Source organism: Chamaea fasciata, unplaced genomic scaffold (assembly GCF_029207755.1).
Source record: "Chamaea fasciata isolate MVZ Bird 193981 ecotype frontalis unplaced genomic scaffold, bChaFas1.0.hap1 SCAF_230, whole genome shotgun sequence".
NCBI classification, from domain to species: Eukaryota; Metazoa; Chordata; class Aves; order Passeriformes; family Sylviidae; genus Chamaea; species Chamaea fasciata.
In genome coordinates this window covers 51,602-75,502 of record NW_027094315.1, presented here as the reverse complement: position 1 = coordinate 75,502, position 23,901 = coordinate 51,602, and the positions used below count along the sequence as shown (strand labels likewise).

The 23,901-nt window shown below is 51.0% G+C and overlaps 3 long non-coding RNA genes across 7 annotated transcripts in view; all 3 read left to right on the top strand.

Moving 5' to 3' along the window:
- The first annotated feature begins 1,894 nt into the window (after nt 1–1,894).
- Nucleotides 1,895–7,140, top strand: LOC136304961 (uncharacterized). 5 transcript variants are annotated; one of them, XR_010724917.1, is made up of 8 exons: nt 1,895–2,155; nt 2,420–2,848; nt 3,971–4,146; nt 4,246–4,300; nt 4,391–4,433; nt 4,631–6,694; nt 6,773–6,814; nt 6,905–7,140. It is a non-coding gene; the product is annotated as an uncharacterized lncRNA (long non-coding RNA). The 5 variants fall into 5 exon arrangements; XR_010724918.1 differs by lacking the exon at nt 1,895–2,155 and adding an exon at nt 2,928–2,993 and having other exon boundaries at nt 2,177–2,848; nt 6,905–7,139; XR_010724919.1 differs by lacking the exon at nt 2,420–2,848 and having other exon boundaries at nt 1,896–2,155; nt 6,905–7,138.
- Nucleotides 7,141–7,312: 172 nt separating this feature from the next.
- On the top strand, nt 7,313–9,648 carry LOC136304959 (uncharacterized). Its single transcript, XR_010724914.1, has 3 exons — nt 7,313–8,407; nt 9,021–9,243; nt 9,405–9,648. It is a non-coding gene; the product is annotated as an uncharacterized lncRNA (long non-coding RNA).
- Nucleotides 9,649–11,098: 1,450 nt separating this feature from the next.
- Nucleotides 11,099–23,901, top strand: part of LOC136304962 (uncharacterized) — a 45,950-nt gene continuing 33,147 nt past the window's right edge. The window contains exon 1 of the long non-coding RNA XR_010724921.1: nt 11,099–11,232. This is a non-coding gene — a long non-coding RNA (uncharacterized lncRNA). The remainder of the gene's footprint in view (nt 11,233–23,901) is intronic.

Below are 23,901 nucleotides of genomic sequence, written 5' to 3'. Positions count from 1 at the left end.
GGGGCGCGGATTTTGGGGGGTCCTGGGGGTCCCGAGTTGTCCTGGAGGGGTTTGGGGGGTCTGCGGGGAGTCTCAAGGGGCTGCTGTGGGTGTTTTTCGGGGATCTTCGGGAGGTTTGGGCGGCCCATTTGAGGCATCAAAGGAACCTGAGGAGGGTTTTGCGGGCTCCTGGAGGTCGGGGGGGCCCTGGGGGTGGTTTGGGGGGCACTGGGGGGTTCCAGCCCGTGACCCCCCCCCGTTTTTGACCCCCCCCCCCCCCCTCCGAGCTGTTTCGGCCTCATCGACGCCCTCCTGAAGCCCAAGGGGGGGTGGGCGCTGGGCTCCCCCCGCTGCCCCCTCCCCCTGCCACCCCCGCGACGCCCTGCAGGTGAGGGACCCCCAAAAACCCCTCCCCAGACCCCAAATTCACCCCTGGGACCCCAAAAAACCCCCAAAACCTCTCCCCGGACCCCAAATTCACCCCTGAGGCCCCAAAAAACCCCCCAACCCCTCCCCATGAACCCCAAATCCACCCCTGGGACCCCCCAAAACCTCCCCAGGACCCCAGATCCACCCCGGGACCCCCAAATCCATCCCTTGGACCCCCAAAAACCCCCAAATCCATCCCTGGGACCCCCCAAAACCTCCCTCCAAACCCCAAATTCACCCCTCGGACCTCCAGAATCCTTCCACAGGACCCCTCAGGGGTCGTTCCCCACGAAAAAGGGCGGGAAACGTGAGGGGAGAAAAAGGGCGGGAAACGTGAGGGGAGAAAAAGGGCGGGATCAAGTGGAGGGGATCAATGGAATTTTGGGGGGGGTCAGCGACGCTGAGGGAAGATCAATGGAATATTGGGGGGGCATCAATGACATTGGGGGGGTCAGTGACACTCGGGTGGGGATCAATGATGCTGTGGGGGGGTCGATATCAGAGGTTATCAGAGGAAATCGCCGCCGCCGTCCTCCCGTGCCCAGAGCCCCGCCAGGACTCCAGCGCAGCTCCGGCTGCAGGCGGAGCAGGAGCGGCTCCTGCCGCCCGCAGCGATCCCGGTCCCGATCCCGACGGCAACGCCAGCCCGGTCCTCAGGCCCCGAGACCCACAGCCCGCCCGCCGAGGGGGGCCGCACCGCTCGGGAGCCGCAGCCGACACTGACAGGACCCGAACCAGAACGCCCGCTCCCATTCCCGGCCCCGCCTGGCTCCTCGCAGGGCCGCGAGCAACCTCGGCTCGGCTCAGCTTCGAGGGGCGGGGCGGGGCCGCGGGCGATGGTCCCGCCCCCATCCCGGGCAGCGCGGGGCGCCGGGGCGGGCTCGGGGCGGAGCCGGGGCGGGCTCGGGGCGGAGCCGGGGCGGGCTCGGGGCGGAGCCGGGGCGGGCTCGGGACAGAGCCGGGGCGGGCTTTGGGCGGAGCCGGGGCGGAGCCGGGGCGGGCTTTGGGCGGAGCCGGGGCGGGCTCTGGGCGGAGCCGGGGCGGGCTCGGGGCGGAGCCGGGGCGGGCTCGGGGCGGAGCAGGGGCGGAGCCGGGGCGTAGCCGGGGCGGGCTCTGGGCGGAGCCGGGGCGGGCTCTGGGCGGAGCCGGGGCGGGCTCGGGGCGGAGCCGGGACGGGCTCGGGGTGGAGCAGGGGCGGAGCCGGGGCGGGGTCGGGGCGGATCCGGGGCGGAGCCGGGGCTCTGTGAGGCGGGGCCCGGAGGCAGCCGGGGCCGGGCAGTACCGGGGGCGCGGCTTCAGGGGCGCGGGGCGGGTCCCAAGTGCACGGCGCCGGGACCCCACCGGGGCGTTCCTCACCGAGCCCATAGAGCAGCAGCTACTTCCGCCACCCTTTTGAATCCCCGCGATTGGCGGGCTCGCTGAGGCATCGGCAGTGCTGATTGGACAGCGGGCCCCGGGAATCGCGCCCGCCCCCCGGCCCGCGCTGAGGGCCCGGGGCCTCCGCCCTCAGACCGGCTCCGGCTCCAACCCGGCCCGGGCTCTGCTCCGGTCCCCCCGGCCCGCCCTGAGGGCCCGGGGGCTCTGCGCCGAGACCGGCCTCGCCCCTCCCCGCCTCGCCTCGTAGTAGATTTCTGTTTGGTTTGTGGGAAGAAACAGTTGTGAGAAGTGAGATTTGTGCTGGAGAGGTGCTGCTGGGAAGAAAGGATGGAGTAAATCTGCTCCGAGGATGTGTGATGAAGAATTCAGGGTAAGGGTTGGGCAATATTTATAAACTGTCTCCATATTTCCCTGTATCTCTGGGTGTTTGGATTTAGCCTGGGATTGTCAGCTAAGTTATAAAAAAGCCAACCCGGCTACTGAACTCCCAATAAACGTTTGGAACCCTTGCACAGAAAGACAAGTTAGCAACGATTCCAAAGGAAAAATTGTAAATGGAGGGTAACGATTGCGGGGGGATTTCCTTGGGGATTATGACCCTCACACATACGGAATTTAGGAGGTGGAATCCCAGTTTCAGCCTTGGGCACGTGCAGGAGAAGAGGGGTCGTTATCCCTATCAAGGAAAGCCCGGTGCCCCAGCGCGCCAGGTGCGGACAACGAATTCTCCGGGGATGAGCACAAGTCCCCTCTTCCCCTGCCCCGACACTCGGACTGGCAGCAGCTGCAGGTGAGAGCTGTCACAGGATGGTGAGGGGACAGAGCAGCCCCAGGTGTGACCGTCAGGATGAGGAGGGCAGCAGAGCCGCCACAAGTGTAAGCTGTAAAGGATAATGAGGGGCCGGTTCTAGCCGGGGGCGGTTTAATAGAGGAGCCCGAGTTCACTTTGGCATCGGGCCGTGAGGAGCTCAGCGTGGTTTCTGCGGTGGTGGGAAAGCTTCTTACAGCGCCTGCAGGAGCACGTGGGTGTGGGGGGTTTCTTTGTGCCGGACAGCAGTAGCAGGTAAGCCAGCATGGGTTTGTAGGGGAGATTTTTTTTTCTTTGCAGCTTTGTCTTACTAATTTCTCTGTGGTGCTCCCAGGAAATAAAAGGAGTTATGGAGAGAAAAGGAGTTCACATTCAGTGAAGAAACTCTTCTTCTGTGGTTGTCAGTATTCAAACTGAAGAAAACTTTCCACCTGGATTTTTAATGAGTTGTGGTATTTCTATGTGGTTTTTATTAAGTATTATGCTCTTGGGTGGCGTGTAGTGTTTTGTCTGATTTTTGATGTTATGTGTAATTTGGTTTTTGAGTGAGGATAGCTTTGTTGGAGGGGTTGTTTGTATTTGAGGTAGAATTAATTTAAGTAGCTTTTTTTGCTAGACTTCTGATACGTGGTATTGGGGTTTTGTGTGTGATATGTAGGGATTCAAGTTGGGTAGGGTTATTTTTTCTGTTTAGTGGCTTTGAATGATTTATTGTGTAGCTTTATCTTGTTTGTAGATGGTGTATGGTGAGAGATATGGTTTCTTTTTCGTGTTAGGTTTTGTAGTTTACATGTCGGTCAGAGTATTTTTGAACTGAGTTCTGTTGAATTGTTTTTGGTGAGATACAGTGTTTTTTGAGGGTGTGTTTTCTAAGGTTTACAATGGTGTAATTGGCTGTAGTGTGAGATGTAAAGGAGGTTTTTATTTTTTTGGTGGTGGTTTTTATTATGGTGAGTGTGTAGTATTTGTTTTGATGGGTTTGGGGTAGTGTGATGTAGCTAATTTATTAGGGTTTTCTAATATTTATAATTCAATTATTGTTTATTGTATTACAGGGATTTATTTATTTAGCTTGTTTGGTTTTAGTGTGTGTTCTATAATTATGGAAAATTTGGGAGATGCTGTTTATAGTTGAATGGATCTTTTAGTTTTAGGATTGAGGGGGTTGCGGGTATATATTTTGAAGGTTTTTTGAGGGGATTGGACATGGGGGTTATTTTTATTATATTTGGTAGTTGGACTTATAGTAATAAGAGCTGGCTTTTTTTGCTGCATTATTTTTTGTTTTTTCTTTTCTAGTATTCTTGTATTTGTGTGGTCAGGGTAGTGGTGTTTCTGGTGCAGCTGTAAGCCTCCATTATTGTTTGTGTGTTTTAGGTGGTCCACTGGTATTACAGGGAGACCCCCTCACTGACCGGCCAACAGATCTGCTGAGATTGTACATCAGCATTTGGTTTTCTCTATGGTACCTGACTAAGAGACAGCAGTCTGGTGACAGCAAGGAATTCCCAGAGGTGGAGCTGGATCTCAGCAGTCAAGCTGACGTGGGCAAGGTGAGCAGTGACTGGTGGACAGAAGCAGTTGCTATTGTTCAAGTCTCACTTGCTGGTGCAACTCTAAGCATTCACTGTTCTTTTTTTTTTTTACTTTAGGTTGTCCCCTTGCCAGATGTGCTGGCCCCAGAGGCCAGATGGGTGCAGCATTAAGGTATACTTGTGGCATGCTTCAGTCAGACTGGGGAGGTTGCTGTTTCACAGTAACTCAGCATGATTTTTTGCTTCTTTTGTTTCTTTGCAGGTGCCACTGCTGTCCCAGGCGTGCTAAGGAATAGAGAGAGCCGGTGAGTTGCCCTTTAGGCAGGGTGACCCATAGGTGAGCGATGCGCTCAGCATTTACTTTTTCCTTTTGCTGGGTCCACTCCTGTCAGCCTCTGGAGCGGAGTGAAGATCTGAGGGGGGCTGGGGCAGCAGTGCAGAGGAGCCCTGGGGATTACTCTTCTGGAGGGGGATAGTCACATTTCCTGTTTTGTGATCCTAGGTAGCGCGAGGAGGTGCGGAGACAAAGTCTGGATACGGCAGCCCCAAAGCGGATGCTGAGAACATGTCTGAGATGCTGAGAACGTTCTGTCGAGGACGGACGTTCCACTCGTGTTCCAAAAGCTAAGTGTTGGGGCTGGTGGTCAGGAGAAGGGAAAAAACCTTTTCAGTCCCGGGAGGTGATTTAAAGTTACCTTAGAAGAGAAGGCCCTAGTGGGGTGGTCCCTTCAAAAGTAAAGGGTGAGGGTTTCTCCTCAGCTTCACCAGAGCCTTTGCTGGGTGGGGCAGTTCTGACCCATCTCCATGTTCTAGGGAGCTTCACATTATTGGCCTTCTTTTAGAGTCCACAGGGTTAGGCTGCAGCAGGGGATTCCTGGCCCAGGAGCGTCCTGATTAGGAGCAATGCTAGTTGCAAGGCGTAGGGTTAGTAGGGTTCAGCAGGGGGAGTTTACAGTGGCACACAGAGGCTGAAGGAGGGCTTGAGAAGTAAAGGACTCGAGGTCTAGAGAACACACAGTGAAAATCGGGGGTATAGCCTAGGATACAAGTCAGAGTACAGGTATCCCGGCCCTCACAGCGCTGCTGCCAACACTGTTTCCCTGAGAGCAGGTGCAGGCAGCAATCTTAATGCTAGACAATGCCAGAAGTCCTGAGAGGTGCAGGCAGTAACCCTAAGCTAGGGCCAGGCAGGAAGTGACAGTGGTGGGGCAGAGTCCACAGGGTTGAGGTTCACCGGGGATGTCCACCCTGCGTTCCTGTCCTGCTCTGACCGGGGATGCTCACAGCCCTAATGGAGGCCACGGTGGGTGGGCTCGGTGCCAGTAATGCCTCTAAGGCTTTGGCGCTGCGAGCGTCGGCCTCCGAGCTCAGCTGAAGCACACACGGGGCCCGAGGACCCGGTCCTGCTTAAGAGACGGTGAATAGCAGAGCTGCTGGTTTTTGGCTGATGTGCAGCTAAGATTATGCTTTGATGTTTGGTTTTCTTTATTGTAGCTGACTAGGAGACAGCAGCCCAGCGACAGCAGGAATTTCCCTGAGGGAGAGGCGGCCTTCTTTAGCACCCAGCGTGGATTCACCTTCCCAGACGTCTGAGAGATAAGTGGAGGGCTCGGAACTAGGGAGGGGATGAAAGCAGGGTGCCAGGGCAGGGGTCACCGGGAGGGATTTTTTCAGTCGGGTTTGGAGATGGGGATGTCCCAGATGTGACCCCTTAGGCTACAATAAGGGACAGTCTCATCCTGGATCGCAGTGCTGAGGTGTGCAGGGCAGAGCAGTCCCAGGGTGTGTTGTGTCTCTTGTGCACTCTGTGTCTTTTGGGTGTCTTGTCTTTTCCTTTAGTCCTTTCAGGGGCCTGTCAAAACCTCTGGCATCAGTCTTAGCATTTCTGATCTCTGTGCTCCTCAGCCAGGTGCCTTTGTCTCAGCTGCTTGGACACTCTTCAGAATCCATCTCTTCACAAGCATCCAGTCCGATGCCTTTTCAGGTCTTGTTCTGAGCTGTACTGACAGCCGTGCACCGCCCTGATCCATTCCGGCGGGTTAGGTCTTGTGAGAATGCAAAGACAGGTGGAGGATTCTGACCGTAGGATTCTCGGGCATCCATCTCTGCGTTTCTTGGGATAAGTCATCCCGATGGCATCTTGTTCCTGCAGGGTTCTCTGAGCCTGGCCAGCTCACCATCCATCTTACCTAGGTCATCTCATTCTGAGTTCTCTGGACCCTCAGGGTCATTCTTCTTGCCCAGAGTTTTCTGTCCCTGTTGTGTCCCCTCGTTTTTCCTGTGCTGCGTCACGGGTGTTGGTGTGTGTTTGGCTGGGAGCTGCTCTGCCTTGCTGCTCAGTCTGGGTGTAGAAGTAATAGGATGAGTCCCGGGGACTTGCATTTTGTGATGTGGGGATGTGGGGTGTAGTTAGACTGTCGAGGGTATTCCTAGATTGGCACAAGATGTGTGGAGCTGTCAAGGTATCCTGCAGCACTCTGACTTTTGTCCCAACTTTCTTTCAGATGCAGAGAGATGAAATCCGTGGCAGAGCCCCCCATCCTGGGTGAGGGGCTCCCCTGAGAAGGTCAGTCCCTGTTTGTGTTTGCAGGGGAGGTGTAAATGATGGCTGTGTTACAGCTCTGTTCTTTGTCTTTATTTTTAGGTGGTAAAGCCGGATCTCAGCAGTCAAGCTGACGTGGGCGAGGTGAGCAGTGATGGGTGGACAGAAGCAGTTGCTATTGTTCAAGCCTCACTCGCTGGTGCAACTCTAAGCCTCCGTTATTGTGTGTTTTAGGGAGTCCACTCGCAGGAGGCCGAGCTCCCCTCTCACCAACCGGACGACAGACCCGGGTCACCTCACCCGTGAGCCCTCCGGGAGCATTCCAGGAGTCTGTGATGGAGCCTTGATCTTCTCCTTGTGAAGGCCCCATCTAGGTAGGCTTGGATAACGGGCGAGGAGTTGAGGTGAGTCAGGGAGGAGAAGGAGGGATGGTCCCCTCAAGTTCCAGCGCTGCCACGTCACCTTGTCTGCTCTTTACCCAGGCAGACCCTGCGACGCCGGCGTTGGCCTCTGAGCGCAGCTGAAGCACGGGGCCGAGGACACGGGCAAGCTTAGGAGACAGTGAGTAGCAGAATTGCTGGTTTCTGGCTGATGTGCTGCTAAGATTATGCTTTGATGTTTGGTTTTCTTTATTGTAGCTGTGTAGGAGACAACAGCCCAGCAGCAGCAGGAATTTCCCTGAGGGAGAGGCGGCCTTCTTTGCCACCCAGCGTGGATTCACCTCCCTAGACGTCCGAGAGATAAGTGGAGGGCTCGGAGCCAGGGAGGGCTTGAAAGCGGGGTGTGGGATCAGGGGCCAGTGGGAGGGATTTTTTGAGTCATTTTTGGTGACAGGGATGTCCAAGATGTGACCCCTTAGGCTACATCAAGGGAAGGTCTCATTCTGGATCACAGTGCCGAGGTGTGCAGGGCAGAGCAGTCCTGGTGTGTGTTGTGTCACTTGTCTGTTGTGCTCTCTGTCCTTTGGGTGTCTTGTGTGTGCTGTCTTTTCCTTTTGTCCTTTGAGGGGCCTATCAAAACCCCTGGCATCAGTCTTAGCATTTCTGATCTCTGTGCTCCTCAGCCAGGTGCCTTTGTCTCAGCTGCTCGGACACTCATCAGAATCCATCTCTCTTCACAAGCATCCAGTCCGATGCCTTTTCAGGTCTTGTTCTGAGCTGTACTGACAGCCGTGCACCGCCCTGATCCATTCCGGCGGGTTAGGTCTTGTGAGAATGCAAAGGCAGGTAGAGGATTCTGACCGTAGGGTTCTCGGGCATCCATCTCTGCATTTCTTGGGATAAGTCATCCCGATGGCATCTTGTTCCTGCAGGGTTCTCTGAGCCTGGCCAGCTCACCTTCCATCTTACCTAGGTCATCTCATTCCAAGTTCTCTGGACCCTCAGGGTCATTCTTCTTGCCCAGAGTTTTCTGTCCCTGTTGTGTCCCCTCGTTTGTCCTGTGCTGTGTCACGGGTGTTGGTGTGTGTTTGGCCGGGAGCTGCTCTGCCTTGCTGCTTAGTCTGGGTGTAGGGGTACGAGGGTAATAGTGCCGGGGGCTTGAAATTTGTGATGTGGGGTGTAGTTAGACTATAGAGGGTATTCCTAGATTGCCACAAGATGTGTGGAGCTGTCAAGGTATCCTGCAGCACTCTGACTTTTGTCCCAACTTTCTTTCAGATGCAGAGGGATGAAATCCGTGGCAGAGCCCCCCATCCTGGGTGAGGGGCTCCCCTGAGAAGATCGATCGCTATTCAAGGTGAGAGTCACATATTTCACATTTTTTGGCACTCCAGTGCAGGCCACCTGCATTTACAGCTTGAAACAAGTGAGTCCCTTGGTAACCCCCCTGGGCAGCAGCTGGAGCCTGCTCCGGGCTGGGCTGAGGGAGCAAACACTTGTGGCTGACACAGCTCCACACTTGGGGGTACTTGGGAAAACACCTGCCTTGTCCTGGATTTTTTTTTTTTTGAGCTTTTTACACGGTTTTAATCATCACCTTGGTAAAAATAAATGGTAAGGACTGAAAACATGAGAGGCTGGCAGGTTATGCTCATGAATGAGAACTTTTTTTTTAAATAACTGTGCGGCCTATATCTTAATTTTGAGACTCTCTTTTTTGGCTGACTTTACTGTAAAAAATCTAATTTTAATTTAGCTGCCTCAATAATGTTTTTATTGTACAAATATGTTCTAGCGGCAGGAGCTTAAAGTAGTAACACCAACATGCCACCTCTGGAATAAATCCCTGCGTCTCCTCAGACCTACTGGTTTGCAGTAGAGTTTGTACACCTTTCGCTGCAGCTGTGGTTCTTAATAACTGGAAGTCCATGGATTGCTGGGCGATTCCCATAAGTTCTCCTATTTTGTAGGAGCTGCACGGTGAGGTCAGCATTCTGAGGGAGGCCCTGGCACAGCTGCCAAGGGCAAGGAACGTGGAGCATCCCGGGGCTTCTCCCACCCGAGTTTCTCCCGGAGCGTGCTGCGTGTCGTGCCGGATGTTTAACCCGGGTTTGGGGTGTTCTCCTGCAGTCCCAGCTCTGACTGCTGCCCCCGAGCCCCGGCCTTGCTCTGTCCCAGCACTGAACCTGGCAGGTGGGTGTGCTTCTCCAGCCCTTTAATCCCACGGGCAATCCCAGATTCCCGGAGCTCCCCGAGGCACAGCCTGGCCTCCCTCCCTGGGAGCTGCATTTCAGTCTGCCTGGACCAAGGCCATCCTGTTTGAGACTTTATTCCTGTTGCTTTTCCTCTTGCAGGTAGTTGGCGAAAAGGAGAGAGCCAGTAGGAAGTGAAGCCACTGGAAGGCCTTATCCCAGTCCAAGGTTCCCACTTTTCTTTCTGACTCCTGGATAATTGCCTGGCCATAACTGGACAGAGACTGTCAGTTTGATTTCCTGCCTTTTCCAATAAATCCTTGCTTTCAGCTGGAGTGTATTCCTGGTGTCATCCCCCTCCTTGTCCGTGGATGTGTAAATAAAATTCCTGACTTGCCGAGTCCAATTTTGTTATTGCAGGAAGTGTGGTGCTTTTGTTCCACTGAAACTTCCCAACTCTGCTGAGAGTTTCCGATGTCAAATACAAGTAAGATTCGAGTTTCTTTGCATTGTTACTCCCACAAAACACAGATCATTCTTGGATAGGAGTAGCTGGACCTGTTGAATTTCCACTTCCCTTTAAAATTAGAGCAGAGGAAGCAGATTTAAATTTGTTCCATGAACTTCCACCAACTTGATGACTGTTCCAAAAGTTTGCAGTGTTAGAAATGCCTAAGCTTGTTTTCCAGGCAAGCTGGGATTTAGATGTTATTTCTTCCTTTTATTTGATGTTTTTTCTCTCTCTGATTCTAGTAAGAGAATATATTTTTTTTTTCCAGTTTTCCATCCTAATTGGAGTTTTTGTACATTGTAGGGCACATTTCCAAGGAAATTTACCAAATTCATGTTGGTAAAGCAGGAGCTATTCAGCACCATGCTGCCACTTTTTTCCTTTCAACCCCTTAACAGGTCTCATTCTACCCATACACAGTATTACCAGCAATAACTTGGTGTCGAGTTGTATTTCAGAGGTAGCAATAAAACAAAGTTGACATTTTATTTTGTGCCTCTCTGAACCTCTTTGTTTATTAACAAAGAACTCCAAAACAAAGCAAACAGAAAAACAAAAACCAAAACAAAAGCCCCTACAAACACTGCCCCCCAAGAAAAAACAATGACAGAGAAAACATACCAACATTATTAAATAAAAATTAAATCTTTACCCCTTAGAAAACGAGGCTAATTTAATTTTAATTCATTGTGGTTCTGATGTGTTAGGTAAATGAATTCATATAGTTTAAAAAATAAACAAGTCAACACAAATTAAATAAATACAAAAATAGAAAAATATAAGTAACAAAAATAGAAATATAAAATACAGTTTTAAGGGGTGAGAAAATCTCTAGAAAAGCTAAAGCTTTTACAGTATCCCCTAAATAGGTGGTACTCTCTTAACTGCTGCAGAGCGTTGAAACAAGCCTAGAGAAGCTTCAGTGTGCACCAAAAGCAGCTGCTGCTATAGGAAACCGGTGTTGTTTTAAGACCTCCCCCTCCCAAGTTCCTTGCACTTTGTGTTCACAGAGAAGTCACACGAGTCCTGATATATTTTTCCTTTCTTCAAGGATGATGACAACAAGAAAAGTCAACTCTTTAATTTTTGCTTATCCCTAGCAAGGAAAGCCCGGTGCCCCAGTGTGTCGGTGCAAACAGTGAAATGTCTGCAGCAAGTTCCCTCTGCCCCGCCCTCACCCTCGGGCTGGCAGCAGCTGCAGGCGTGAGCTGTTAGGATAACGAGGGGACAGAGCAGCCGCAGGCGTGAGCTGTTAAGGATAATGAGGGGCAGGTGGCTCCTGCCCGAGCTGCTTACGCGGGGAGCCTCAGCTCACTCTAGCGTGGAGCTGCCGGAGGGAGCAGCTTCTGCGAGGCTCTCTGGAGTGTCTTACGGGATGATGGCGAGCTCGTCTTACAGAGTTTGGGGGAACCCTCGGATATGGAGTATTGCTTCAGGAGATGCCGAGGGACAAACCTTTGTGCCGGGCAGCAGGAGCAGGTGAGCCGGTGTGGATTTGTAGGGGGGACTTTTCTCCTTTTCCCTTTCAATTTTGTCTTCCCAATCCTTCCCTGGCGTCCCTAGAAAAAAAAAAAGGGGGTTTTGAGGACAAAAGAGTTTAAATTGAGGAAAGAAACTCATTTTATTGTCTGTGTTCAAACTGGGGGAATCCCCCTTCACCTGGGATTTTAATAAATAGTGGTACTTCTATGCGGTGCTTTTATTACTTTATTACTTATATGGTGCTTTTATTCAATATTGCATTCTTTGGTGGTACATAGTGTTTTGTTTTATTTTTTGGTATTATTTATTGCCTGTAATTTGGTTTTTGAGCGAAGGTAACTGTATGGATGGGTTTGTTTGTATTTGAGGTAGAATTAATTTAAGTAACTTTTTTTTTTTTTTTTTAAATAGGCTTCTGATACGTGCGATTGGGGTTTTGTTTTTGTTTATTGTATGTAGGGATTCAGATTACCTAGGGCCAGCCTGGCCGGTGGAGGTTTTGTTAGATGCAATTTTAATATTTTTAAAAGTTTTTTTCTGTTTAGTTGTTTTAAGGTGGTTTTCAATAATTGTTTGTGTAGTTTTATTTTGTTTGTAGATGGTGTATGCTAAGGGATACGGTCTATTTATTTGGTGGTAGGTTTCTTAGTTTACATGTAGATCAGATTGTTTTTGAACTGAGTTTTATTGTTGAAATATTTTTTTTTGGTGAGATATTGTATTTTTAAAGGAAATGTTTTCTAAGGTTTACAATGGTGGAAGTGGCTGTAGGGTGAGGTATAGGGGAGGTTATTTATTTAGCGGTGGCTTTTATCATGGTGAGTATGTAGTGTTTGTTTTGGTGGGTTGAGGTAGTGGAATGTAGGTAATTTTTTGTGTTTCCTAATATTTGTAATTGGATTATTGTTTATTATAGTATAGGGGTTAATTTATTTGGCTTGTTTGATTGCAGTATATGTTTTATACTTATGGATCATTTGAAAGGTATTGTTTATAGTTACATTAATTTTTTTGGTTTTGTGTGTATTTATAAGTGGTATTTTTGTTTTGATGGTTTGAGGTTTATGGGTTTCTTGAGTTAGGAATGATTTGTTTTGGTGTTTTTAATTGAAATTTATTTGTGACTTCTTTGTTGTGTAGTTTGATTTGTTTGTTGCTGTCGGGGTTTAGAGTAAATTTGAGAGGAAACCTTTGAATGGGGTTCTTCTGGAAAGTAAACCTAAACAGTCTCTTTCTTTTAAACTGCTTTTGCAAAGAATTTCTTTGGAGAAAAGTGGGAAAACCTATTTGTTTAACAAACAAAGTGGTCGCAAGCATAAAGAATGAATAATATGAAATAATAAAACTTTTTGTTATTTTGAAGCGAGATGGTAACTTCAGAAAGTCTTTGCTGTGGGCTGTAGCTGAGCTCTTTTGGTCTCTTATCAGCTGTTCTGGTGTTGATAAAATGCTCAGGTGCAGGCCCCGTGGGCTGCAGGTGCCAGCTCTCGGCGCTGCTCTGGGTTTTTCAGTCTGCAGCAGGTTTAAACAGTCCTAAGAAAAAGGAAAACAAATAGCGAGGGAACTTCTCTGCCCTAACTAGCTGAAACCAAGAGCAAAGCACATCTTTGTGCTGCAGTCTGTCTGTGCTTGAGCTGAATATACGAGAGAGGGTATTCAGAGGAGTGAAAGTCGTTTTCTTAAAACAAACTGCAACCATTTTCTTTCCTTGCTTAGCTCTCAAAATCAGTCTTAAAGGTCCAGAACAAGCGACTGGGGACACAAGCGGCATAAAGTCACCCTAGGGCATTCTATGTCTTATCCCCATATCATAAACTTATCAAAACAAATTGAATTCTAACTCTAGGAAGACATATATTCCACACACTTATGTCTTTATAGAAGCAACATACAGCTGTATACAGACAATGGTAGCGATAGTTAATAAACAGTGATGCTTACAGATGGTTCTTACTTAACAGTTAGATTTTCTGGACGTTCACATCCGTGTTGTTTCTTTTTTCTGCGCTGTTCACTATGTGCAACTCGGTTGCAGTCATTTGGCAGTCTAAGGGGAGCCAAGGTTGCAGCTACTGACAGCTTGGACCTGGGAGTAAAGTGCAGCAGTGTTCAGAATTGCAAGTGGCAGAAGCCCACTCCCGGGCACAGAGCTCTGTGCAGGAACGGTGGGTCTCTTCTGTGGGAAGCTATACACACCGACTAAGTTCCTGATGTCAGTTTGCAGAAGGTGTTTGGCAGTCTAAGGGCAGCTAGGGTTTCAGCTTCTGGCAGCTTGGTTCTGGGAGTAATGTGCACTGTTCAGAATTCTAAGTGGCAGAAGCCCACTCCCGAACACAGAGCTCTGTGCAGGAACTGTGGGTCTTTTCTGTGGGAACCTAAACTAACCCCAGCAGGCTCCTGATGTCAGTTTATGGGATGGATTTGGCACTCCAAGGACAGTTAGGGTTCCAGGATCTGGGAGCTTGGATCTGGCAGATGTCCTGTGCTGAACTTAATTTTATCAGGTAGCAGCCCACTCCAGGGCAGAGAGCTCTGTGTAGGAACAATGGGTCTCTTCTGTGGGAAGCTAAACTCACCCCCTAAGTTCCTAATGTCAGGTCGTAGGAGACATTTGGCACTCCAAGGATTGTTAGGGTTCCAGCCTCTGGGAGCTTGGATATGGGAGAAGTGCAGCAGTGTTCCGAATTGAAAGTGGCAGAAGCCCACTCCGGGGCACAGAGCTCTGTGCAGGAACGGTGGCCGCTTTTCTGGGGAAAGTAAATATACCTCTCTGGTTCAGATTGTCAGTTTTAAGGAGCCATTTGGCAGTCCAAGGGGAGCCAGGCTTCCAGCTTCTGGGAGCTTGGTTCTGGGAGTAATGTGCACTGTTCAGAATTCTAAGTGGCAGAAGCCCACTCCCGAACACAGAGCTCTGTGCAGGAACAGTGGGTCTTTTCTGTGGGAAACTTAACTCCCCCCATAAGTCTCCTGATGTCAGTTTATGGGATGGATTTGGCATTCCAAGGACAGTTAGGGTTCCAGCTTCTGGGAGCTTGGATCTGGCAGATGTCCTGTGCTGAACCTAATTTTATCAGTTAGCAGCCCACTCTGGGGCAGAGAGCTCTGTGCAGGAACAGTGGCTCTCTTCTGTGGGAAGCTAAACTCACCCCCCGAAGTTCCTAATGTCAGGTTGTAGGAGACATTGGGCACTCCAAGGACAGTTAGGGTTCCAGCTTCTGACAGCTTGGTTCTGGGAGTAATGTGCACTGTTCAGAATTCTAAGTGGCAGAAACCCACTCCCGGGCACAGAGCTCTGTGCAGGAGCTGTGGGTCTCTTCTGTGGGAAGCTAAACTCACCCCCCGAAGTTCCTAATGTCAGGTTGTAGGAGACATTTGGCACTCGCAGGACAGTTAGGGTTCCAGCTTCTGACAGCTTGGATATGGGAGAAGTGCAGCAGTGTTCAGAATTCTAAGTGGCAGAAGCCCACTCCGGGGCACAGAGCTCTGTGCAGGAATGGTGGGTCTTTTCTGTGGAAAGCTAAACTCACCCCTCCAAGTTCCTGATGTCAGTTTGCAGGGGGTGTTTGGCAGTCTAAGGGCAGCTAGGGTTTCAGCTTCATGGCAGCTTGGTTGTGGGAGTAAGTACACTGTTCAGAATTCTAAGTGGCAGAAGCCCACTCCGGGACACAGAGCTCTGTGCAGGAACAGTGGCTCTCTTCTGTGGGAAGCTAAACTCACCCCCTGAAGTTCCTAATGTCAGGTTGTAGGAGACATTGGGCACTCGCAGGACAGTTAGGGTTCCAGCTTCTGGGAGCCTGGCTATGGGAGAAGTGCAGCAGTGTTCAGAATTCTAAGTGGCAGAAGCCCACTTCCGGGCACAGAACTCTGTGCAGGAACAGTGGCTCTCTTCTGTGGGAAGCTATACTCACCCCCTAAGTTCCTAATGGCAGGTTTTAGGAGACATTGGGCACTCCAAGGACAGTTAGCGTTCCAACTTCTTACAGCTTGGTTCTGGGCGTAATGTGCACTGTTCAGAATTCTAAGTGGCAGAAGCCCACTCCCGGGCACACAGCTCTGTGCAGGAACTGTGGGCCTTTTCTGTGGGAAACAAAACTCACCCCAGCAGGTTCCTGATGTCAGGCTGTAGGAGACATTTGGCACTCCAAGGCCAGTAAGGGTTCCAGCTTCTGGATGCTTGGATCTGGCAGAAGTCCTGTGCTGAACTTATTTTTATCAGTTAGCAGCGCACTCCGTGGCCGAGAGTTCTGTGCAGGAACGGTGGGTCTTTTCTGTGGGAAGCTATACTCACCGACTAAGTTCCTAATGTCAGGTTGTAGGAGACATTGGGCACTCCAAGGACAGTTAGGGTTCCAGCTTCTGACAGCTTTGTTGTGGGAGTAATGTGCACTGTTCAGAATTCTAAGTGGCAGAAGCCCACTCCGGGGCACAGAGCTCTGTGTAGGAATGGTGGGTCTTTTCTGTGGGAAACTAAACTCACCCCAGCAGGTTCCTGATGTCAGGCTGTAGGAGCCATTTGGCACTCCAAGGCCAGTAAGGGTTCCAGCTTCTGGATGCTTGGATCTGGCAGAAGTCCTGTGCTGAACTTATTTTTATCAGTTAGCAGCCCACTCCGTGGCCGAGAGTTCTGTGCAGGAACGGTGGGTCTTTTCTGTGGAAAGCTAAACTCACCCCTCCAAATTCCTGATGTCAGTTTGCAGGGGGTGTTTGGCAGTCTAAGGGCAGCTAGGGTTTCAGCTTCATGGCAGCTTGGTTGTGGGAGTAAGTACACTGTTCAGAATTCTAAGTGGCAGAAGCCCACTCCCGGGCACAGAGCTCTGTGCAGGAGCGGTGGGTCTTTTCTGTGGGAAGCTATACTCACCGACTACGTTCCTAATGTCAGGTTGTAGGAGACATTGGGCACTCCAAGGACAGTTAGGGTTCCAGCTTTTGGATGCTTGGATCTGGTAGAAGTCCTGTGCAGAACTTATTTTTTTCAGTTCGCAGCCCACTCCGTGGCCGAGAGTTCTGTGCAGGAACGGTGGGTCTTTTCTGTGGAAAGCTAAACTCACCCCTCCAAGTTCCTGATGTCAGTTTGCAGGGGGTGTTTGGCAGTCTAAGGGCAGCTAGGGTTTCAGCTTCATGGCAGCTTGGTTGTGGGAGTAAGTACACTGTTCAGAATTCTAAGTGGCAGAAGCCCACTCCGGGACACAGAGCTCTGTGCAGGAACAGTGGCTCTCTTCTGTGGGAAGCTTAACTCACCCCCTGAAGTTCCTAATGTCAGGTTGTAGGAGACATTGGGCACTCGCAGGACAGTTAGGGTTCCAGCTTCTGGGAGCCTGGCTATGGGAGAAGTGCAGCAGTGTTCAGAATTCTAAGTGGCAGAAGCCCACTTCCGGGCACAGAACTCTGTGCAGGAACAGTGGCTCTCTTCTGTGGGAAGCTATACTCACCCCCTAAGTTCCTAATGTCAGGTTGTAGGAGACATTGGGCACTCGCAGGACAGTTAGGGTTCCAGCTTCTGACAGCTTTGTTGTGGGAGTAATGTGCACTGTTCAGAATTCTAAGTGGCAGAAGCCCACTCCGGGGCACAGAGCTCTGTGCAGGAACAGTGGCTCTCTTCTGTGGGAAGCTAAACTCACCCCCTGAAGTTCCTAATGTCAGGTTGTAGGAGACATTGGGCACTCGCAGGACAGTTAGGGTTCCAGCTTCTGGGAGCCTGGCTATGGGAGAAGTGCAGCAGTGTTCAGAATTCTAAGTGGCAGAAGCCCACTTCCGGGCACAGAACTCTGTGCAGGAACAGTGGCTCTCTTCTGTGGGAAGCTATACTCACCCCCTAAGTTCCTAATGTCAGGTTGTAGGAGACATTGGGCACTCGCAGGACAGTTAGGGTTCCAGCTTCTGACAGCTTTGTTGTGGGAGTAATGTGCACTGTTCAGAATTCTAAGTGGCAGAAGCCCACTCCGGGGCACAGAGCTCTGTGTAGGAATGGTGGGTCTTTTCTGTGGGAAACTAAACTCACCCCAGCAGGTTCCTGATGTCAGGCTGTAGGAGCCATTTGGCACTCCAAGGCCAGTAAGGGTTCCAGCTTCTGGATGCTTGGATCTGGCAGAAGTCCTGTGCTGAACTTATTTTTATCAGTTAGCAGCCCACTCCGTGGCCGAGAGTTCTGTGCAGGAACGGTGGGTCTTTTCTGTGGAAAGCTAAACTCACCCCTCCAAATTCCTGATGTCAGTTTGCAGGGGGTGTTTGGCAGTCTAAGGGCAGCTTGGGTTTCAGCTTCATGGCAGCTTGGTTGTGGGAGTAAGTACACTGTTCAGAATTCTAAGTGGCAGAAGCCCACTCCCGGGCACAGAGCTCTGTGCAGGAGCGGTGGGTCTTTTCTGTGGGAAGCTATACTCACCGACTACGTTCCTAATGTCAGGTTGTAGGAGACATTGGGCACTCCAAGGACAGTTAGGGTTCCAGCTTCTGGGAGCTTGGTTCTGGGCGTAATGTGCACTGTTCAGAATTCTAAGTCGCAGAAGCCCACTCCGGGACACAGAGCTCTGTGCAGGAACTGTGGGTCTTTTCTGTGGGAAACTAAACTCACCCCAGCAGGTTCCTGATGTCAGGCTGTAGGAGACATTTGGCACTCCAAGGCCAGTAAGGGTTCCAGCTTCTGGATGCTTGGATCTGGCAGAAGTCCTGTGCTGAACTTATTTTTATCCGTTAGCAGCCCACTCCGTGGCCGAGAGTTCTGTGCAGGAACGGTGGGTCTTTTCTGTGGAAAGCTAAACTCACCCCTCCAAGTTCCTGATGTCAGTTTGCAGGGGGTGTTTGGCAGTCTAAGGGCAGCTAGGGTTTCAGCTTCATGGAAGCTTGGTTGTGGGAGTGAGTACACTGTTCAGAATTCTAAGTGGCAGAAGCCCACTCCCGGGTACAGAGCTCTGTGCAGGAACAGTGGCTCTCTTCTGTGGGAAGCTATACTCACCGACTAAGTTCCTAATGTCAGGTTGTAGGAGACATTGGGCACTCCAAGGACAGTTAGGGTTCCAGCTTTTGGATGCTTGGATCTGGTAGAAGTCCTGTGCAGAACTTATTTTTTTCAGTTCGCAGCCCACTCCGTGGCCGAGAGTTCTGTGCAGGAACGGTGGGTCTTTTCTGTGGAAAGCTAAACTCACCCCTCCAAGTTCCTGATGTCAGTTTGCAGGGGGTGTTTGGCAGTCTAAGGGCAGCTAGGGTTTCAGCTTCATGGCAGCTTGGTTGTGGGAGTAAGTACACTGTTCAGAATTCTAAGTGGCAGAAGCCCACTCTGGGACACAGAGCTCTGTGCAGGAACGGTGGGTCTTTTCTGTGGGAAGCTATACTCACCGACTACGTTCCTAATGTCAGGTTGTAGGAGACATTGGGCACTCCAAGGACAGTTAGGGTTCCAGCTTCTGACAGCTTTGTTGTGGGAGTAATGTGCACTGTTCAGAATTCTAAGTGGCAGAAGCCCACTCCCGGGCACAGAGCTCTGTGCAGGAACAGTGGCTCTCTTCTGTGGGAAGCTATACTCACCCCCTAAGTTCCTAATGGCAGGTTGTAGGAGACATTGGGCACTCCAAGGACAGTTAGGGTTCCAACTTCTTACAGCTTGGTTCTGGGCGTAATGTGCACTGTTCCGAATTCTAAGTGGCAGAAGCCCACTCCCGGGCACAGAGCTCTGTGTAGGAATGGTGGGTCTTTTCTGTGGGAAACTAAACTCACCCCAGCAGGTTCCTGATGTCAGGCTGTAGGAGCCATTTGGCGCTCCAAGGCCAGTAAGGGTTCCAGCTTCTGGATGCTTGGATCTGGCAGAAGTCCTGTGCTGAACTTATTTTTATCAGTTAGCAGCCCACTCCGTGGCCGAGAGTTCTGTGCAGGAACGGTGGGTCTTTTCTGTGGAAAGCTAAACTCACCCCTCCAAGTTCCTGATGTCAGTTTGCAGGGGGTGTTTGGCAGTCTAAGGGCAGCTAGGGTTTCAGCTTCATGGCAGCTTGGTTGTGGGAGTAAGTACACTGTTCAGAATTCTAAGTGGCAGAAGCCCAGTCTCGGGCACAGAGCTCTGTGCAGGAACAGTGGCTCTCTTCTGTGGGAAGCTATACTCACCGACTAAGTTCCTAATGTCAGGTTGTAGGAGACATTGGGCACTCGCAGGACAGTTAGGGTTCCAGCTTTTGGATGCTTGGATCTGGCAGAAGTCCTGTGCAGAACTTATTTTTTTCAGTTCGCAGCCCACTCCGTGGCCGAGAGTTCTGTGCAGGAACGGTGGGTCTTTTCTGTGGGAAGCTATACTTCCCGACTAAGTTCCTAATGTCAGGTTGTAGGAGACATTGGGCACTCCAAGGACAGTTAGGGTTCCAGCTTCTGACAGCTTGCTTCTGGGAGTAATGTGCACTGTTCAGAATTCTAAGTGGCAGAAGCCCACTCCGGGACACAGAGCTCTGTGCAGGAACTGTGGGTCTTTTCTGTGGGAAACTAAACTCACCCCAGCACGTTCCTGATGTCAGGCTGTAGGAGACATTTGGCACTCCAAGGCCAGTAAGAGTTCCAGCTTTTGGATGCTTGGATCTGGCAGAAGTCCTGTGCTGAACTTATTTTTATCAGTTAGCAGCCCACTCCGTGGCCGAGAGTTCTGTGCAGGAACGGTGGGTCTTTTCTGTGGGAAGCTAAACTCACCCCTCCAAGTTCCTGATGTCAGTTGGCAGGGGGTGTTTGGCAGTCTAAGGGCAGCTAGGGTTTCAGCTTCATGGCAGCTTGGTTGTGGGAGTAAGTACACTGTTCAGAATTCTAAGTGGCAGAAGCCCACTCCCGGGCACAGAGCTCTGTGCAGGAGCTGTGGGTCTCTTCTGTGGGAAGCTAAACTCACCCCCCGAAGTTCCTAATGTCAGGTTGTAGGAGACATTGGGCACTCGCAGGACAGTTAGGGTTCCAGCTTCTGGGAGCTTGGCTATGGGAGAAGTGCAGCAGTGTTCAGAATTCTAAGTGGCAGAAGCCCACTCCCGGGCACAGAGCTCTGTGCAGGAACAGTGGCTCTCTTCTGTAGGAAGCTATACTCACCGACTAAGTTCCTAATGTCAGGTTGTAGGAGACATTGGGCACTCCAAGGACAGTTAGGGTTCCAGCTTCTGACAGCTTGGTTCTGGGAGTAATGTGCAGTGTTCAGAATTCTAAGTGGCAGAAGCCCACTCTGGGGCACAGGGCTCTGTGCAGGAACTGTGGGTCTTTTCTGTGGGAAACTAAACTCACCCCAGCAGGTTCCTGATGTCAGGCTGTAGGAGACATTTGGCACTCCAAGGCCAGTTAGGGTTCCAGCTTCTGGATGCTTGGATCTGGCAGAAGTCCTGTGCTGAACTTATTTTTATCAGTTAGCAGCCCACTCCGTGGCTGAGAGTTCTGTGCAGGAACTGTGGGTCTCTTCTGTGAGAAGCTAAACTCACCCCCTGAAGTTCCTAATGTCAGGTTGTAGGAGACATTGGGCACTCGCAGGACAGTTAGGGTTCCAGCTTCTGGGAGCTTGGCTATGGGAGAAGTGCAGCAGTGTTCAGAATTCTAAGTGGCAGAAGCCCACTTCCGGGCACAGAACTCTGTGCAGGAACCGTGGCTCTCTTCTGTGGGAAGCTATACTCACCCCCTAAGTTCCTAATGGCAGGTTTTAGGAGACATTGGGCACTCCAAGGACAGTTAGCGTTCCAGCTTCTGACAGCTTGGTTCTGGGAGTAATGTGCACTGTTCAGAATTCTAAGTGGCAGAAGCCCACTCCGGGGCACAGAGCTCTGTGTAGGAACTGTGGGTCTTTTCTGTGGGAAACTAAACTCCCCCCAGCAGGTTCCTGATGTCAGGCTGTAGGAGCCATTTGGCACTCCAAGGCCAGTAAGGGTTCCAGCTTCTGGATGCTTGGATCTGGCAGAAGTCCTGTGCTGAACTTATTTTTATCAGTTAGCAGCGCACTCCGTGGCCGAGAGTTCTGTGCAGGAACATTGGCTCTCTTCTGTGGGAAGCTAAACTCACCCCTCCAAGTTCCTGATGTCAGTTTGCAGGGGGTGTTTGGCAGTCTAAGGGCAGCTAGGGTTTCAGCTTCATGGCAGCTTGGTTGTGGGAGTAAGTACACTGTTCAGAATTCTAAGTGGCAGAAGCCCACTCCGGGGCACAGAGCTCTGTGCAGGAACGGTGGATCTCTTCTGTGGGAAGTTAAAGTCACTCCTCCAAGTTCCTGATGTCGGTTTGCAGGAGGTGTTTGGCAGTCTAAGGGCAGCTAGGGTTTCAGCTTCATGGCAGCTTGGTTGTGGCAGTAAGTACACTGTTCAGAATTCTAAGTGGCAGAAGCCCACTCCCGGGCACAGAGCTCTGTGCAGGAACAGTGGCTCTCTTCTGTGGGAAGCTATACTCACCGACTAAGTTCCTAATGTCAGGTTGTAGGAGACATTGGGCACTCGCAGGACAGTTAGGGTTCCAGCTTTTGGATGCTTGGATATGGCAGAAGTCCTGTGCAGAACTTATTTTTTTCAGTTCGCAGCCCACTCCGTGGCCGAGAGTTCTGTGCAGGAACGGTGGGTCTTTTCTGTGGAAAGCTATACTCACCGACTAAGTTCCTAATGTCAGGTTGTAGGAGACATTGGGCACTCCAAGGACAGTTAGGGTTCCAGCTTCTGACAGCTTTGTTGTGGGAGTAATGTGCACTGTTCAGAATTCTAAGTGGCAGAAGCCCACTCCCGGGCACAGAGCTCTGTGCAGGAACTGTGGGTCTCTTCTGTGGGAAACTAAACTCCCCCCAGCAGGTTCCTGATGTCAGGCTGTAGGAGACATTTGGCACTCCAAGGCCAGTAAGGGTTCCAGCTTCTGGATGCTTGGATCTGGCAGAAGTCCTGTGCTGAACTTATTTTTATCAGTTAGCAGCCCACTCCGTGGCCGAGAGTTCTGTGCAGGAACGGTGGGTCTTTTCTGTGGGAAGCAAAACTCACCCCTCCAAGTTCATGATGTCAGTTTGCAGGGGGTGTTTGGCAGTCTAAGGGCAGCTAGGGTTTCAGCTTCATGGCAGCTTGGTTGTGGCAGTAAGTACACTGTTCAGAATTCTAAGTGGCAGAAGCCCAGTCCCGGGCACAGAGCTCTGTGCAGGAACAGTGGCTCTCTTCTGTGGGAAGCTATACTCACCGACTAAGTTCCTAATGTCAGGCTGTAGGAGACATTGGGCACTCCAAGGACAGTTAGGGTTCCAGCTTCTGGATGCTTGGATCTGGCAGAAGTCCTGTGCTGAACTTATTTTTATCAGTTAGCAGCGCACTCCGTGGCCGAGAGTTCTGTGCAGGAACGGTGGGTCTTTTCTGTGGAAAGCTAAACTCACCCCTCCAAGTTCCTGATGTCAGTTTGCAGGGGGTGTTTGGCAGTCTAAGGGCAGCTAGGGTTTCAGCTTCATGGCAGCTTGGTTGTGGGAGTGAGTACACTGTTCAGAATTCTAAGTGGCAGAAGCCCACTCCCGGGTACAGAGCTCTGTGCAGGAACAGTGGCTCTCTTCTGTGGGAAGCTATACTCACCCCCTAAGTTCCTAATGGCAGGTTTTAGGAGACATTGGGCACTCCAAGGACAGTTAGCGTTCCAACTTCTTACAGCTTGGTTCTGGGCGTAATGTGCACTGTTCAGAATTCCAAGTGGCAGAAGCCCACTCCCGGGCACACAGCTCTGTGCAGGAACTGTGGGTCTTTTCTGTGGGAAACAAAACTCACCCCAGCAGGTTCCTGATGTCAGGCTGTAGGAGACATTTGGCACTCCAAGGCCAGTAAGGGTTCCAGCTTCTGGATGCTTGGATCTGGCAGAAGTCCTGTGCTGAACTTATTTTTATCAGTTAGCAGCGCACTCCGTGGCCGAGAGTTCTGTGCAGGAACGGTGGGTCTTTTCTGTGGGAAGCTATACTCACCGACTACGTTCCTAATGTCAGGTTGTAGGAGACAGTGGGCACTCCAAGGACAGTTAGGGTTCCAGCTTCTGACAGCTTTGTTGTGGGAGTAATGTGCACTGTTCAGAATTCTAAGTGGCAGAAGCCCACTCCGGGGCACAGAGCTCTGTGTAGGAACTGTGGGTCTTTTCTGTGGGAAACTAAACTCACCCCAGCAGGTTCCTGATGTCAGGCTGTAGGAGCCATTTGGCACTCCAAGGCCAGTAAGGGTTCCAGCTTCTGGATGCTTGGATCTGGCAGAAGTCCTGTGCTGAACTTATTTTTATCAGTTAGCAGCGCACTCCGTGGCCGAGAGTTCTGTGCAGGAACGGTGGGTCTTTTCTGTGGAAAGCTAAACTCACCCCTCCAAGTTCATGATGTCAGTTTGCAGGGGGTGTTTGGCAGTCTAAGGGCAGCTAGGGTTTCAGCTTCATGGCAGCTTGGTTGTGGGAGTAAGTACACTGTTCAGAATTCTAAGTGGCAGAAGCCCACTCCGGGGCACAGAGCTCTGTGCAGGAACAGTGGCTCTCTTCTGTGGGAAGCTATACTCACCGACTAAGTTCCTAATGTCAGGTTGTAGGAGACATTGGGCACTCGCAGGACAGTTAGGGTTCCAGCTTTTGGATGCTTGGATATTGCAGAAGTCCTGTGCAGAACTTATTTTTTTCAGTTCACAGCCCACTCGGTTGCCGAGAGTTCTGTGCAGGAACGGTGGGTCTTTTCTGTGGAAAGCTAAACTCACCCCTCCAAATTCCTGA